Raw genomic sequence first — 17,753 nt, forward strand, 5'->3', positions numbered from 1 at the left:
GAATATGGATTATACCATCGCCTGAGACTTACCCATGAATGTCCAGTCCATGCTCTCGGGAGCCAAGTAATGGGATCCGTGATAAAGTTACAATAAACATGCACACGTTTATTGAGCATTCACTAGGTGGCATGCATTCTGCTAACAGCTTCACTCACATTCTTTTTTAAGATTTCAGTCATTTGCAGATTGACTACTAGGGTATGCAGGAAGCTTACCCCTTCCCCTTCCACTCAGCCCCCCAGGTAAGCCTTGAAATCAGACTCTCTCATTTGTCCTAAGAGTGACTAAAGTGAAAATATCCCTGCAAGAGCAGTAAACTGAACCAGTCTTTATACAGTGTTTGGGCTGAATTTATCATATTATTTACAGGATAAAATTTTCATGAGGAGAGGGCAGAAATTGCTGTGTAGATGTGGCAGGGTGGGGACAGAGTGCTGCTGAGAAGGGGGCATGAAGAGGCAAGGTTCTTACAGAGTAAAAGCTTGGTTTGCCTCAGAGCACCACCCCGAATGTACTCACCACCATTACCCCTTTCCAAGTTTAAATCTCCCCTAGGAGCATGTGAAAAAAACAAAAGCCAGGATGATTTTGGGTTTTTTTTTTACTCTGCATTGTATTGATGATAATGAACTTTATTTAATGGTTTATTAAGTAGCAGCGAGCTGTGTTCAAGGATCAGGAACTTCGAATTGGTGAGTCAGTCTTTAGAAGTTGCGTATAGGTACTTAAGAAGGGTGTTTGAGATCATGCCTTCTAACATATAATCAGCTGTAAGACCAATTTCACAGAGATTTGGTTTTCAAAAGAATATTTTTGAGGTTTGAGCCTTAGTCTTTAAGCATAGAATAAGAGTTACTATTCATCAAGGCCTAAAACCACTCAGACCAAAGAAGACCTCTGACCCATTGCCATGAGGGGTTGGCAAGGGGTATGGAATGCCCGAAAACAATGGGTCACACAGTTAATTACATACAGGTTAGCCAAGAAGTAAGCAGAAGGCAATCTCACTCTATCTCTTGGATATGTACCCAGTTTGAAACTCTATCATTGGCAGCAATTCGGTTTTGTACCTTCTGAGCCCCCCCAGGGTGCAGGGCTGGGCTATTTCATTTATGGTCTTTCCTGGCTGGCTGAGTACAGCTTGCTGAGTGACTGTCCAGGGGTGAGGGGCAAGAAAAGTCTCTGGGATGCCCCACAGTAGCCAGTGAGTACAGGCCCTCACCAGAAGCACATGACTGGGCTGCAATCACCATGGCTTCTCCTTTGTCTCCAGAGAACTGCCCAGTCACATTCCTGGAAATGAGCTGTCTTGTACAGTCAGCGTCCGTTCTCTCAGGAAGGTTAGAGCCCCGAGAATTTCACAACCTTTGCAGCTTCTTGGGAAATGCACTATGAGTTTCCAAATCTCTTGCTCAGCTTAGATAAGATTCGCAAGTAATTGCAAAAGTGAAAATAAAACCCCAAGCCATTTTGTACCTTGGTATTTGTAACTTGGTATAAGACAGGGAGTGAAAATTGCATGCAAGTAAACTGGACTTCATAAACATATGGTCTTTTGGCACTTAGTAGAAAGTAGAATCCACAGTCCCTATATGGAAGGAAAAAATATATTGGTAATGATATAGAATTAATCTTATCCTATACCTCAGTAACTCATGGCATATTAGGGTTGACAGAAATTTAAAGATCATCTACCCCATACCTTCATATCACAAATTTGATACCAGAGATATTGTCACTCACTTATGGGCACTTAGCTCATATGGTCGAAAGAACACTAGGCTTACAATGAGGAAACTTGAACTTGAACCCTAACCCTGCCACTTTCTGGTTGTGACTTTCAGACAAGCTGGTGAGCCTCGATCTCCATATTGTCAAATTAGAGTAATTTATACCTCAAACAGGCTATGAATGTTGTTCTGCTGGGGGAAGAACAGTGAGGTGCCCCCAGAGACTTGGAAATATATTGGCTCTTAGAGAGTCAAACTAGTAAAATTCACACATAATAGATAAGAAAGAGACCTTTAGAAATAAATCATAAAATTGTAAATTTATGATGTAAGAGTTGTTTTTAAAATGTCTTTCTTTCCCTGATCAAAGAGTACTACACGTTCATTGTATTAAAAAAAAAAAAAAAATCCAGACCATAAAGAAGAAAGTGAGGATTGGATTACTCACAATTCCTAATGAATATAATTCCAAATATGTTCTGGAAGAACTCACCATATGCATAAAGATATGATCCTACCATAGCTGCTTCTGACACCAACAAGATATTGGTATAATCTTTCAATACATTTGAGAGCACTCAGAATCTTTTTTTTTAATTTTTTTTCTCCATTTTTTAATTTTTTTTTTTTTTTTTTTTTTTTTTGAGATAGAGTCTCAGTCTGTCAGCCAGGCTAAATTTTTCTATTTTTTGTAGAGACAGGGTCTTGCTCTTGCTCAGGCTGGTCTCAAACTCCTGAGCTTAAGCAATTCTCCCACCTTGGCCTCCCAGAGTGCTAGGATTATAGGCATGAGCCATTGCACCCAGCCACATAGGCACCATCATATCTAATAGTGAGTGTTTACATAATTATGAAGAGGCAAATGCTATTCACAGTTAATATCTGTAGATCACAGCGACCACTTTTCCTTTCCTACACAACCTCCAACTTTCCCTGGAATCACTATCTTGATTATTTTATTGTTTTTTACTTAGTTTTCTTTGTATTTATTACTAATTCAAACTCTACCTTAATTGTGTAAATCTCCTTTCAAGATATTCAAATTCATCAGGGACTCTAACAACTTCATCTTCTGGAGGAAATCTGACTTGCTTCCATCTGGATTGGATGCTCTCTAGCATGAGCTCCAGCTAGGAGACTGGGGCTGCCTTCATCATCCTTCTAAGGATTCTATTCATCTCTCTCTAATCTTAGATCTTTTCTCCTGATTCCTATGTCTTTCTCTTTCCTGGTTTATCACCCAGAGAATACTTCCGACCTTTTGCTAAGAAAACCTAGGCCTGGCTAACAGTATTCTTGGAGCCAAATGGAAAAAGAAGATTGAGGAAGTCTCAATACATCGTCTATAAACATACCCATAATCCCCAGCCATCAATAGTGTAACCACATCCTTTCCCAGTAACCCCAATCCAGAGTCCCTTTGCTTGTTCTTGTCACCAGACTAAGAGGCAGTCTCCCACCTGAAAAGAACAGGAGTGGGGAATTAGGGACCCACCAGCTTCTTACAAAGACTTCCCACCAAGTCCCCTGTTTAAGCACCACTCTCATTCCCAGTTCCTAAGGAACCTGTTGCTCCAATTATTTAGGGTTCTGTGTTCCAAGTTGGCATCTTATCATTAAGCTTAAGATTTGGCTTTCTTGGTGTCCTAATTCGATTACTACTTCTCTATCTTCTTCCCAGTTTCAAAAGTTTATTCCTGTTGTCTCTTATCCCATTCTCTTTGTCCTTGTGAATTTATGTTTTGTTACAAATAGTTTTATTGTTCTCTCAGCTGGGTTCTGGAGGGAAGAGATCTGAATGCTTATGTTCAATCTGACATCCTTAATCAGACTGTCCCAGACCCTGAGCTATTATTATTATTCTCTATATTTTAGGGAATTTTGTAATGTTTGTTCTAACTGTTCTAGAAAGACAGATACTAAATCTAGTAAACACTATTTATTTATTTATTTGTTTATTTATTTTAGTGACAAGGTCTTACCCTGTCACCCAGGCTGGAGGGCAGTGGCATGATCATGGCTCACTGTAGCCTCAAATTCCTGGGCTCAAGTGATCCTCTTGCTTCAGCCTCCCAGGTAGCTAGGACTACAGGTATGTGACACCACATGCCCCGCTAATTTTTCTTATTTTTTTCTTTTTGTAGAGATGGAGTTATGCTTTGTTTCCCAGGCTGGTCTCAAACTCCCAGCCTCAAGCAATCCTCCTCCTGCCTTGGCCTCCCAAATAGCTGGGACTGTAGGCATGAGCCACTATGCCCAGCCCCAGAAATCTTCTAATTATGTGAAACTCAACATGTCCAAAGTAAAATTCATAATCCTGCTTCTAAACTCTGGGTGCTACAATGTTCTCTTACAATGGTCACCATCTTAGTAAGTGGTACCTTATCTTTTCAATGCTTATGTCAGAAACTTAGGAGTCATTCCAACACCTTCTTCTTCCTCAGCCCCCACACCTACCTATTGCCAAGTCTTGCTTATGGATATTTATAAATATTTATGAATATTTATGACATGAGTCCACATCTTTCCAGCTCTGTTCTGCAGACCCTAGATCAAGTTACCAGCATGTCTCTCCTAGATTTCTACAATTGTCTCCTAATTGTCCCCTGCAAACATTTCAGCCCCTCACCTGTCCATTCCACACATTGCAGTCATAGTCGCCTTTGCAAAATGCAAGCCAGATCATGATCTACACAATCTGCTTAAAATCTTCAATGGCTTCCCATTAATAAGGATGACAGTCCTTAGCAAGGCCTGCAAGAACCTGTGGGGACTGGTCCGGCTCCTTCTCTGGCCTTATCTACTGGAACTCCTTCCTGAGGTCAGCTCCCCAGCCTGGCTACCTTTCTTTCTGATCCTCTTTCTTTCTGATGCTCTTTTCCCCCAAGGGCCCCTTCAGGCAGAATAGCTCTCTCCTGCAGCTGCTCCCAACAGCCCAACTTCCCCCTTCACTTGGCTCTCATCATTGCTTACTCATCCCTTAGGTCTCCATTCAAGTGTCATTTCCTCAGGGAAGCCTGGTGAGCTCAGGCTTCTTTTTAATATACTCATATGGAAACATGCTTCATTTTTTACAGCATTTATTTCACTTATTAATTAGGCCTTCATTTTTCATGACAATTTGATTAATATCTGCCTCTCCCGCCAGACTGCAATACCATGAGAACAAAGAATACATTTATTATTTCTCACCAGTGTATCCTCAGGACCTGATTAATTGCTGATTATCCCTTTTGGAGTTGGTTTAAAAAAGAAAAAATAATATCTTGGCTGAATATATCCTCAAATTTGGAATAATTTCAGCATACCATCATGCAACCTTTCCTTTAATGATTCAAGGTCATTGTTATTAATATTAAAAAATGCTGTAATACAATAAATTTCTTAGTTTTTTGAATGTATGGGAATATCAATCACTAAGTTAAATAACCTCAGACCAATTAATTGGCCAGGAAAAAAAAGTGAGATAATTTTGAGGTTTTCAAAGGGAAGTTTGGAATTTTTAATGCTCAGCAGAAGACCAAGTGACTGGTTATCACCTTCAAATAGAGGAAGTATTTTATAACAATCATTATTGTTGCTATTGCAATTATGGAGCACTTAGCATGCATAAGTAATCAACAAGAGCTTTAAATACATTAGCCCATTTAATCCTCACAGAAGCTCCTTGAGGTAGCTAAACTGGTAGCATTTCCGTTTCATCAATAAGGAAAAACTCAGGCAGGTTAAGAAACTGATTAAGAAACTGTGGGTCCAAGTGGTTGAGTCGGGGATCGTACCGTGGGCAGTCTGGCTGCAGCTCCTGTAAGCTTAATCCTTTCAATGAGAAGAGTGGTAAGCAATTCTTTTCAAGAAGCCAAATAGTTTCACTAAAGAAAAATGATCTTAAATTTGGGAGAACCTTCATCTGGACACAAGAAAGAACGACTTGGAAGCATTAAACACTGGAATAGGCTACTTTAAAAGTTGCATCTTTATTTTGATTAACTTTGAAAACTATAATGGAGAGGCATATAGTCCGCAAGGGTCTGTCAAGTCTTTAAAGGCAGGGCTTGGACCTGATAATCTTTTGACATCCCCTGTGTGTCCCTAACTCTGAAAGGCTGAAAGGCTGAGTTATCTTTTATCTCCAACATTTTCCCTGGTTGAAAGTTTGCCAAAATGTAGTCAACTTTGTATTATCCCAGGGTAGCTTATCCAGGGCAGATCTTGCTTTATTGAGTTTGGTAGTCACTTTGCTTAATGACATGCTGCATTAACAACTTGGCATACTCCTCATCCACAGTCAGCACCTACTCAGTTTAATTACTTGCTTTGTTGACATTATGTGGTCTTCAGGGAAACACTTTAAAATCCAAAAGTTAATCCCTTAATCCTTCTGTGCCACTGCAACAGAATATCTGAGACTGGGTAATATTATATAATGAACAGAAATTTATTGGTCTACAATTCTGGAGGATGGGAAGCCCGAGTTCAAGGGGACAGCCTCTGACAAGTGCCTTTTGCTGTGTCATCCCATAGTAGAAGGGCAAAGAGAGGTGACAGCAAGACAAAAGTGGGCCAAACTTGTCCTTCTATAAAGCACTCACTCCTGTGATAACAGCATTAATCCATTCATGAGGACAGAGCCCTCGCGGCCTAATCACCTCTCATTAGGTCCCCTCTTCCAACACCGTTGTGCTGAGGATTAAGTTTTCAATTCATAAACTTTAGGGAACACATTTAAACCGTAGCACTTAACCACCCCCCCATTCTTAGTACCACTCCTCCCCTCCCCTGTAAAAAAGTATAGGATCATAAATGATACTACGGAGGAAGACACAGACGAAGAAATTAAAGAAATTAATGTAACTGTCATGAGGATTTTGATGACCTCAAAAACCATGAAAAAAAAGATGAAAAAAGACACTATGACTCAATTCAGCAAGACAAGAGACTATAAGAATAGGGTTAGCAAAACTAGATTATTGTTTAGAATTATGTTGAAGCTTGCTTAAAATATGCTCAAGATACTTTAGAGAAACATTATATATTTAAACACAAAAAGAACCAAACTTTATGGGACAAATGGTATGTGTGTTGGTAGTGGTGTGGAGAGAAAAGCATGCTAAGATTGGGGTCATCACATCTCTTCCCTGAACTCACTCTCCTTGGAACTACCACTGACTCAGTCCCCGTTTCAGGGAAGACTTTACGCTCCAATCTCCATCCAAGGGACATTGTTCTCACCACGGAAAGGGCTGCAGGACTTGGCTCACACTTGCTTTTGGAGAATGATTGTCCAAAGGCCTTAAAACCTTAACACTTGTGTGCTTGACCTCACCAAACACCATTATGTCTGCCTGTGTTATATATTAAAAAAAATTTCCCCAGTCCTCTACTGAATCATTGAAAGAAGATGAGAAATAAAAGATAAATTTTGTATCTATTTAGACTCTAGGCAAGTTCTCTGCAGGATTGTCTTTCGTTTCAATAACTATAAAAAAAATCCTACTCTAAGAAGTTTAATCCGATTTATGGAATTAGAGACCAATGGGTTAGGAATACCTCTGCACATCAGCCTACCCATGCATGGGCTTCTGTAATGTTTTAATATAAGAGCGAACTTGATATATATAACCAGTTAGCAGTTCCGATTGTCTTCATAGGACAATGCCAGTGGCCCAAAATGACCAACAAATGTCCAGTATGTGAAGATGTGAAGACGATTGACATTGTCATTCTCAAAATAAATTCCAAATTAGTTTTATAGGGTTTAATTATTTTCCAAATTATTAGTTCAGTGTCTGTTTCATCCCCAAGTTCACTGCAGGCTTTGTCTGCCCACCAACATGAATGGTGTCCTGAGAACAGTATGATGCGATACCCTGCTCCTCTCACGTTAGACCCCTAATCTTAATCCTTTCCTCGGTATGGGCAGGTATAGGAACTACAAGGGATGGTGCAACACACTAGGACCAGTATCAGTGAACCCTGCCATGCCAGGCAGAAGGCAGGGGTGAAGGAGCAGTGGAGCACCTGTAGACAAGGCCATGGTATGAGGATCCCCAAGGGACAATCAGATCTAAATCTTACATATTATGCCTTTATACCCTCAAAGGAGGCCCACTTACAACACAAGAAGGGATATTTCCTTATACCCACTAAATGCATGATTCTTGAAATTAATTTTATTAAACACAAGAGAATTAGCTAATGCATTAATCAAGACTTTGGGTTTGTAAATGACAAAAACCTAAGTAAAACTGGCTTAAACAAAGGCAGAAAATGTATTTGATCACCACTGGGAAATTCAGGAGTGCAGCTGGCTTCATATGTTGCTGGATCCAGGGGCTAGAACAACTGTAAGTAGAGAACACTTATTCCCTATTTTCTTTCTCAGGACGAGCAAGCTTGAGGAGAACGCTTGCACCCGCTCTCAGTCTCCTTATTCATTCCTCCCCAGGGTAGGAGGAGTGATCCGGGGCTGCAGGTGCACTGGTGCGGAGGGACAAGAGGGAGGCTAAAGTCTAGCAGAAGCTCAGCTCACCAAACCAGGAGCCATGGCTTGGGAATGGAATTGACATCTGAGCATGGTTCACCTTCTCCAGTGTCTTTCATTCTGTCTGCTCAGATTGTTTCCCAGTTTGCCGTTCTACCATGCACTAAGCAGTCTGCAATGGAGGTCAAGGTCCAGAGATTCCAGCCGTGCCAGTGACTTCTTGTAAATCAGATGAACTAAGGAGTAGAGGGTTAGAAAGTTCTTTTGGGCAGCAATCCAAAGCCATGAGCTCAATCACCTTATAATAAATAATAGTAATAAAACTATTTCTCCTCCAATGACCTAACCTCTGTATCTCTAAATTTGTTCCAAATTTAAGTAGAAAGAGGTATTACATTCTGGACCCCTAAAAGCCCCAACAACAGTGTTATCAGGATGCTTTCTTACTCTCTCCATCTCTCAACAATGCCTTCCTGACTAAGCTTCATTCTCAGGCAGATTCTCCTGGTTTTGGGGTAAAGATGGCAAAAGCAAGTTCTAGTTTACATTGATCTTGAAGCTTGCAATTTCTGTAAAACGACAGTGATTTTTATGGTAACTCTAGCAAATACCATGGGGCAAGTTTTTATGGGTCCAGCTTGGGTCACGTGTCTACTCGTGGACAGGAATGGAGCACGCTGACTAGCCATGCCTGGGTGACTTGACACTGGAGAATGAGTCAGCCTCACCTGAGCCACGTGAGATAGGGATGAGGGAAGGGGCTACACTCACGTGCAGACTGAGCAGTCACTGGCTTAGTCTCAGTAGATCACTAAGGACTTGGAAATGCTTTAAAATTTTTTATTTTCTTTATATTAATTGTTATCAACCATTGGAATCACCTGGGAGCACACCAGCCCAAACTAATTAAATCGGAGGCTCTTGGGGGATGGGGACCCAGGCACCAGCATGTTTACAGTCCTGAGGTGTTGCTGATGTACAGCCAAGGTTGACAAACAGTATTTCACATAGAACATTATTTCTTAGTCTTGGGCCAATTAAGGATGACAATGAGCTTGTTCTGTAATTAGATTTAAGTTGTTTTTCAAAGTAGGAAGCCCGAGATCAGAGGCGGATTCTGGAAAGATGGAAGTAACAGTGGCATCGTTTTTGAATCTTTCTGTATTTCTACAGAAAAACAGACAGAACAACTACATAGAAAAACCAAAAACCCACAGACAACAAACGAAACCAAACAGGGTGTTAGTTATGCCCTAAAACCATAAAATAAAAGCAGGTGACAGCAAACCACAGACGGTGTCTGTTAGGTGGATGCAGAGGGAAGCGACTGGGTGTCTGCAGCCTGTGAGACAAGGCGACCCACAACACAGTGGGTTTGAGGACAGCGGCTTCCCTCCAGGACAGGCCCCCCACCCAGAGGAGAAAGTCCTGGAAGTGGAATCAAATTGAGCAGAGCAGGGCCAGTAAGACACGGGGGTCACACCAAAGTCAGGGAGGGGAAACAGAGTCAAAAACTTTCACAAAATAGTCAACCCCAAAATATGAAAGATAAAACACTAAACTTTTAAAAATTATTACCTTTGGCAGTAAAATTTCTGAAAATTTTCACTTCTTGTTATTTAGTATCTTTTTTCCAGCAAACATGTGTTTAGTACTTTTTCCCAGCAAGCATGTATTGTGGGAACATTGAGCATGTATTTATAACATGCATGTAATATATGCATGTTACACATGTAACATATATTGCAAAAGATATACATATATTTATTTTCATTAGTAGTGAGAAACAGTACTCTAAAATAGGGGTGCATGCACTAGTTTATATATCCGGAAGGCAGCGCAGGTGGGACCCATCTGGAAATCACCCAAGTCAAACCCTGTGTATCTTGTGAAACCAAACCAGGTAAGCGAGTGTTTCAAGAAAGACTGTATGAAAAACAGAAGCTGTAGGTGCCATAACCTTCACAAAATTGTCCTGAGTCCAGACATCGTGGAAGCAATAAACAGTAACTATGTGAATTAATGAGTGAATGCATGTAGAGGGTCAAAAAGGTTTAAATCAGTTTTTTAGAAAATCAACCTGAAAAATCAAGGAAGTATCAGGAGGATGAGAAAATAAATAAATAAAAATGATTTAGAACCTTGAATGGGAGAACACTGTAGTGTTGAACTAACTCAGTATAAAAGAGTTGCCTGAATAACTCTAAAATCAGGTCATGATCTTTTCTCTGCTGTTGACAAATATGTAAGACATTTCATGAACATACATAATTTCTCCTCATTCTCTGTATATGATTCCAGCTTTCTCTCTCCCTCAAAACAACAAATCAGAATGCAGGTGAGAGAATCTTACGTTCCTTCTATTTAAAAAATGAAAGAAAATCTGGAAAATGAAAGAAAAAAACCTCAGTACAGCTATTGTTAGTGACTAGGTAATGGTTAAGGCTTTGCCATAGGAATGAACCTGTGTTTGTCTGGTGACCCAACCACATCCTGGTTCTCTGTCCCCAGGCAAATTGCTTTGCATCTCTAAGCCTCATTTTCTTCATCTGTAAAATGGGTTTAATAACTGTACTCATACTGCTGTGATAATAAAATGAAATCATGAATGTAGAGTGTTTAGGATAATGCCAAAAAATGTCTAATAATAATAATTTATCAGTAACCCAATCTCAGTGTGGATGGCAATACCCTAGCATGAAGGGGGAAAAACCTGTCATTGAAAACTGCTAATCTAAATAGTCTTAAGTTTCATTTTTAGTAAAATTATTTAATTCTCTGTTTCCCTCATGTAGTACTCAGGTTACTAGATCATTTATCTTTCATTTTAAAAATTATGAGTAACTGCTACATATAAGGTGCAGTTGCATTTGTTGGTCCTTAAGTAGAAAAAGTGTCAGGTTTTTCCTTTTTATTTAGCTGTTATTTGCATATTATTTAAGTTTCAGGGTACACCTCAAATGAAGGGTAATTTTAAAACCAAAGTAACACTGTTGGGTGGGGGCCTGTCCAGATGGCTCATCTTCCTCATCCAGGCCCCAGCAGGGTCTGGGTGAACTTCCAGGGACTGGGCAGCAGTTGCTGTCCCAACCTGTGGGGTGAGGGCTGTGCAGGACTGTGGATTCTCCAGCTGATTGCAGGAAAGCCCTGAATTCATCTTAGCGCTTATGTTCTGAGTTGTCTATGCCCAGTGGACTCGGTAAACAAACCACTCTCATTTCTAGTCCCTAGTGTCAGCAGAATACACCAGCCACCTGATTTCCGGTGCATGGTTACAACTATCTTGGTTTAAGCAATTTCTCAACGAGGTGACTAAATCAACGGATAGGCTTGGTGTTTGTGTAGATAAAGACTTAGAACCTGTTTTGTGTGGTGCAATTTTAGAGTCTGATCTTTCCAGTCATTTTCTCTACAAGCTGTTGGCCCTGAGAATTATTTACATTTTAATTAGGAGTGTTCAACCCCCTCTAAGAGGAAAGTCAAGCGACTTATTTACTTCCTACTGGCAGGCTTCTTAGGAAACAGCTTAAGCAGGCTTGCTGAGCCATTGAACCAAAATAAAGTAACTTGCAGAAGAGCAACACCGTGTCCTCACTCCTTAGCTTTGCTTCTCTTCCGCTGAGGAGTCTCAGGAGGACCAAACCTGAAATGGAGCTGCTCCGTGCAGCAATCAAACTACCGCCTCATCTTTTTCCCTCTTTGGATGAGGCAAATTTCAAAAAACTTTTTAACAGGTTTTATTAGCATATATGTATAGCACTCATTTGTTGAGCATAGCCCGGGAGTGAGTTTGCTGTTTGTGTGCCTTTCCAGATAAGCTTATCCTTGTAATCATTTAACCTTTTCCTTGTTTACAAAGAAATATTTTTAAATATTATTCACCCTCATCCCCCTTCTGAAACACAGTACACTAAATAAAAAGCAAACTTCCTTTGATGACACATGGCTGTCATAATGGGTTAGTCACTGAACTCACGAGGGCTACAGGGGTGGGAGGACCTGTTTGCCCCAACATTAATAATCCCACACTGCTGCATTGAGAGTTCCTGTTTCTACCCTGGCGTCTCTTCCTTCCCTGTCCGGCTGCCTGTCTCTAACTTTCTCCACTTCCAACTCGTTATTTCTAATCTGCCAGGAACTAGGAAATCAGATAAACCTGTTTCCTGGAACTGGGAAGACGGATAAGCCTGTTTCCTAGAACTAAAGGCTTGACATAATGTTCTGGCAGCGAAGTGCATAAACTTCTCTGCACACTTGGTTATTACTTAGGATGCTTTTGGCTGCAAATAATTGAAAACCCTGACTCATCATGGCTTAAATAACAAGGAAATTTATTACCTCCCAGAACAAGAAGGCTTCAAGTAGGGTATGGTCCAGGCACGGTACTTCAGGCCTCATTTTACTCCTGAGTGATTCTGCTAGCTCTGTCTTCTTTCATGGTTGGCTTCCTCCTCCGGCTGGTGCAATACGTTTGCAGTGGTTTCAAAGGCACATTAAGATGCAGCAATTTTCCAAGGAAGGAGAGAGAACATCAATGTCTGTGTCTCTCGTGTAGGAGAAGGAAACCTTTTTCAGAGGCTCCCCAGCTGACTTCCTCCAAAGGGACCAGAAATGCCCTTTCCTAAACCAACCACTAGCTGAAGGGATAGAATTCTCATGATTGACTTAGACTAAGTAGCATCCATCCTGGAACTCCCTTGGGAAAAAGAAGAGGAAAAATGGACATTGGGAAGAAACCAACAGTATGTGCTAGAAATTGGAATTATTTGTCTGCTTATGACTTTTTTTTAAACATTTGTTTTCTAGATTTTAGACTGTTTCTATAATTAGTTCAGATTTGGAACAGATCACTTTTAGAAAAGTGAAATGTTGTTTTAAACTAAAATCAAATGGTAACTAGGAACATTTAATGAAAAACTGATTTTGGCATGGACCCATAAATGTAGACCAAGTTTGAGGGTGTTTCTATGTGACGATGACAGCACTTGAATGATTCAACCTAGAGACTACACAGTTCATTCCAAGGCAATGTTCAGAGAAAGGGACTGTTGAGAGGGAAGAGTGGTGGAGGGGGCTGTGACTTCCTACAAAAATTACACACCCTTCCAATGACTACAGGCAAATGTATCAAGTGACAGGAATGTCCTAGGGACCAATATTTTCTTCTTGGAACATATAAGACAATCTTAAGATCTAGGCCACTCTTTAGGGTATAAGCAGCTATGGATAAATTAGGCAAATTTGTTTGTCCTTTGTAGTTCTGGAAAGCATCTCCCTTTTATGAGGACTTCAAATGAGCATTTCTTCAATTAACATAAGAATATAGATGAAATATTCTTCTAGATCCACTAATGGACCCCAATTCACTTTATAGAGTTTAAGCTTCTGAGATATCACTTCTGCTTCGAAGTGGTCCCTGACTCACCACCCATCTCCAAGTCTGATTTGACATCCCTTCTCTTTGCTCCCTTAACGCTCTGTGTACCCTTCCAGCATCCAGGTTACCACACTGAATTATAATCTTCGTTGTTGTCTTTCCCCCTAAACTCCAAGGATCTTGACAAAGGAACCAGGTTCTACTAATTTTTTATACCCACAGGGTCCTGGTACCAAAGCAAAATCTGTTAGAAGGATGGATGAATAGATGGTTGGAGAAATTAAGGAGCAAAGGAATCAGTGAGTTTTCCAGCTCACCCAGGAAGTTAGCTGCACAGTTAGGAATGGAACCCTACATTCCAGGCTATTTTCCAATCCATGAATATACTAGATCTACACAGGTGTTTTTTTTGTTTTGGGATTTTGTTTTTAAATAAATGCTCTAAAACTATGCAAAGGGAGGTGGAGTTTGGGAAAACTGGAGAAAAAATGACCCTGAAATCCCAGCATTGGTATGTGAAGGGTTTTAGGAATGTCAATGTGGCCCAAAAAGACTTTTTGTGAAAAACTACGGAGTGTCGATTCTCCTCTTTAAGGCATCTTTGGTTACCAATCACTTAGGACTGAGCCCCCAGCCTGTCTCTTACCCACCCCCATCCCAATATGTACAAAAGGCAAGATGCTGTGAACATGGTGATAATATCTACCAAAAACCGGCCGGGCGCGGTGGCTCACGCCTGTAATCCTAGCCCTCTGGGAGGCCGAGGCGGGTGGATCGCTCGAGGTCAGGAGTTCGAGACCAGCCTGAGAAAGAGCGAGACCCCGTCTCTACTAAAAATAGAAATAAACTATCTGGACAACTAAAAATATATATAGAAAAAATTAGCCGGGCATGGTGGCACATGCCTGTAGTCCCAGCTACTCGGGAGGCTGAGGCAGGAGGATCGCTTAAGCCCAGGAGTTTGAGGTTGCTGTGAGCGAGGCTGACGCCACAGCACTCACTCTAGCCTGGGCAACAAAGTGACACTCTGTCTCAAAAAAAAAAAAAAAAAAAATATCTACCAAAAACCTCCATCATTCATTTTATCTTTGTCGCTTTCCTGGTATCTCACCATCTTGAAGGATGAAATTTTTTTATTGCAAAGTTTCAGAGTCACTTCAGAGTTAGGTGAGATCATAGCACGCTTTTTGCTTGGACCAGAACCAGGCAGAAAGTCTCACTCAGTTAAGTGAGAGCAGGGAACATCCCTTTTTTCCACCCAGGCTTACTACATACAAATGTACTAACTGGTCAAGTAGTTAAAGGGGGAAAGGGCTTTTCTTGTCCTGGTTTCCATTTGACCAAACGCTCTCTATTGGAGCCACACACCTGTTCCTGCATTTATCTAGTTTGCAGTAGCACATACGCAGAGGGTGACTCTTGCTCATTCCTGAAAGATTGGGATGGCCCATCATATTGTATGGTGGCCATATTCCAGGGGGTAGCCTGGCCCCAGGACTGACGAAAGCATGCTTTTTGCTTCACATTTCAGGACTTTTGTGAATGACCAGTACATCAAGTCCTGACTAGAAATGTCAAAATGTTTTAAATTTCACAAACTACAGCAGATAATTTGGCTGAAAGCCAATTTGACTAAATATAAAGTATTTATAGTTTAGTTTAAATTTTATCTCTGAAGTAATTTGATCAATTAGAACAATTGGTACAATTAATACGTATATGAAAATGAGTAAACACCGTCACTGGTTTTCTCAGTGTTGGTAATTTTGGTGTATGTGTACCATGTAGCTTTGTGGCTCTCTGTGCATCTTAAGGATCATTTCTAGGCCGGGCATTTCTTATGTTTAACCCAGGTTGTTATTCATGATCTTTTATTCTATTTCTAACACATAGTATTAAAATCCAAGGCCTGGGCTGGCCACGGTGGCTCACGCCTGTAATCCTAGCACTCTGGGAGGCCAAGGCGGGAAGGTTGCTTGAGCTCAGTAGTTGAGCTCAGACCAGCCTGAGCAATAGTGAGACCCCGTCTCTACTAAAAATAGAAAAAAATAGCCAGGCGTGGTGGCACGTGCCTGTTGTAGCAGGTACTCAGAAGGCTGAGGCAGGAGGATCGCTTGAGCCCAAGAGTTTGAGGTTGCTGTGAGCTATGCTGACAGCACGGCACCCTAGCCTGGCAACAGAGCGAGACTTCGTCTCAAAAAAAAAAAAAAGAGCATTTCTGTCTGATTATTATAATTGGTTCCTTTTTTTTTTTTTTTTTTTTTTTTTGCTAATCACCTATGCTCTTTGCTTCTTACAATACTGAAAAGCTAGAAAAAAGCACTGTTCAATGATGGATATTTGTAACAACCTAAATAACCAACAAAAGCATATTGGCTAAAATAACCTAAATATCAATTAATAGAGAAATCTGTTAAAACTGAGAATTCTGTATTTTCTTCCATAATTTATTTTATTATTTAAATTCTTTTGTTAATTTCCCCTTGGTATAAAAACAACATTGTACTCAATACAAAAAATAATTAGAAAATACAGGCATGTTTTTAAAAAAAAGAACATTATAAATCACCTATCTGTTTGAAACCTTGAAAGCTTGAGTTATTTCCTTCCAGGTCTTTTTTGATCTACACACACACACACACCCATGTGTGTACATACATATGCACAAACACACATCTAACTCCTGCAAAATAAGATCATGCCATCATAATGCTTCATAACCTCCAATATAAACTATATATATAAGTAAGCCACAAACTGTTGGACTTTTCAGTAATTTCAACTGATAGTCCATCACCCAGAAACAAATTAAGAATCATTATAACTGTACATACTAGCAAAATGTTATACATGGACAAAATGCTTAAAACCACATAAAGAGTTATGACTCAACCCCATGATTAATACTGATTAATAATATTTTAAAAGTTCAGTTTCTATAAATTCAGAATTTTAACCAGATTGTCCTACTGGCCACTTTTCTTTGGATCATATCCTTTAGTTCCTATTTGCTTGCGGCCAAATCACTTTTGACTACGTTCTTGGGAGATGCAGGGTCAGTTCAGTTTTAAGCTGGGTCATCCTTCCAATATCACCCTGTCTGAGATGTCTATATCCATCATTTCCAACCCATTTGTTCTGAGATACACAACATCTGGGTGTTCAAATTAGTGACACATTGCAGGCCTTGTTCCAAAAAGAATTTTAGGTGACTTTCACAAATATATTCAATAGAATAAAATTAAAAATAAGGAAAGCTGTGTGAAAGGAACACAGGAACTCTCTGTTCCATGTTTGTACCTTTTCTGTAAGTCAAAAATTAGTTCAAAATTTTAAAAAATATAGCCTGCAATATAAACAGATTGAAGAGAAAAACCCTTTTCCCAAAATTAAGAGACATCAAACTATACACACACACAGTTAGATAGTGATGATACCATTATGAGAATTAGTACACAGCAGAGCATGCTCTAGGGTTTCACACCAGCAGTTCCCAACATTTTTTGGCACCAGGGGCCAGTTTCATGGAAGACAATTTTTCCACGGATGGGGGTGGTGGGAGGTGCGGTGTGGGGGGTGATGTGCAGCCTGGTTCCTAACAGGCCACAGACTGGGCCTCGGCTGGGGGTTGGGGACTGCAGTTTTGCACAGTCGCTATAGTCAAGTTCGGCCAAAGTAAAAAAGAACCACAAATGTGCGTCCATTATACATTTTAAAATAGCTAGAACAGAATAATTAGAATGTTCCTAGCATAAAGAAGAGATAAATATTTAAGGTGATGGATAACCCAATTACCCTGATTTGATAATATGAATATATCAAACTATCACATGTACCCCAAAATATATACATCTAATGTGTATCATAAAAACAAAAACTAAAAAGAGACATGATGGTTATAAAAATCACATTAGCACCTGTAAAACACGTACTGGTTAAAAAGGAGAAGCAAAAGGATTCCTTCACTAAGGTCTAAGAGAAATTTCTCTGTGGGTTTTCCCAAAGTGAAGACAAAGTGATGTGAGGTTTACATTCTCAGCAACACCCTAATTCTACATAAAAGAATTTCCTGTAGAAGCAGGAGCAGGGTCCTGACTCGTAGGCCGGGACGGCAAAGCACTTAGATTTTCACAGTCATGAGTTATTAGACATATACTTTAAA

The 17,753-nt window shown here is 40.2% G+C and overlaps 1 long non-coding RNA gene across 1 annotated transcript; it reads right to left on the reverse strand.

The window, feature by feature from the left end:
* Positions 1–7,983: 7,983 nt before the first annotated feature.
* On the reverse strand, positions 7,984–12,879 carry LOC123643214. Its single transcript, XR_006736725.1, has 2 exons — positions 12,553–12,879; positions 7,984–8,450 (listed from the first exon to the last, which is right to left on the reverse strand). It is a non-coding gene; the product is annotated as an uncharacterized LOC123643214 (long non-coding RNA).
* Between the last annotated feature and the right edge of the window lie 4,874 nt (positions 12,880–17,753).

This window comes from Lemur catta, chromosome 8 (assembly GCF_020740605.2).
Source record: "Lemur catta isolate mLemCat1 chromosome 8, mLemCat1.pri, whole genome shotgun sequence".
Taxonomy (NCBI): domain Eukaryota; kingdom Metazoa; phylum Chordata; class Mammalia; order Primates; family Lemuridae; genus Lemur; species Lemur catta.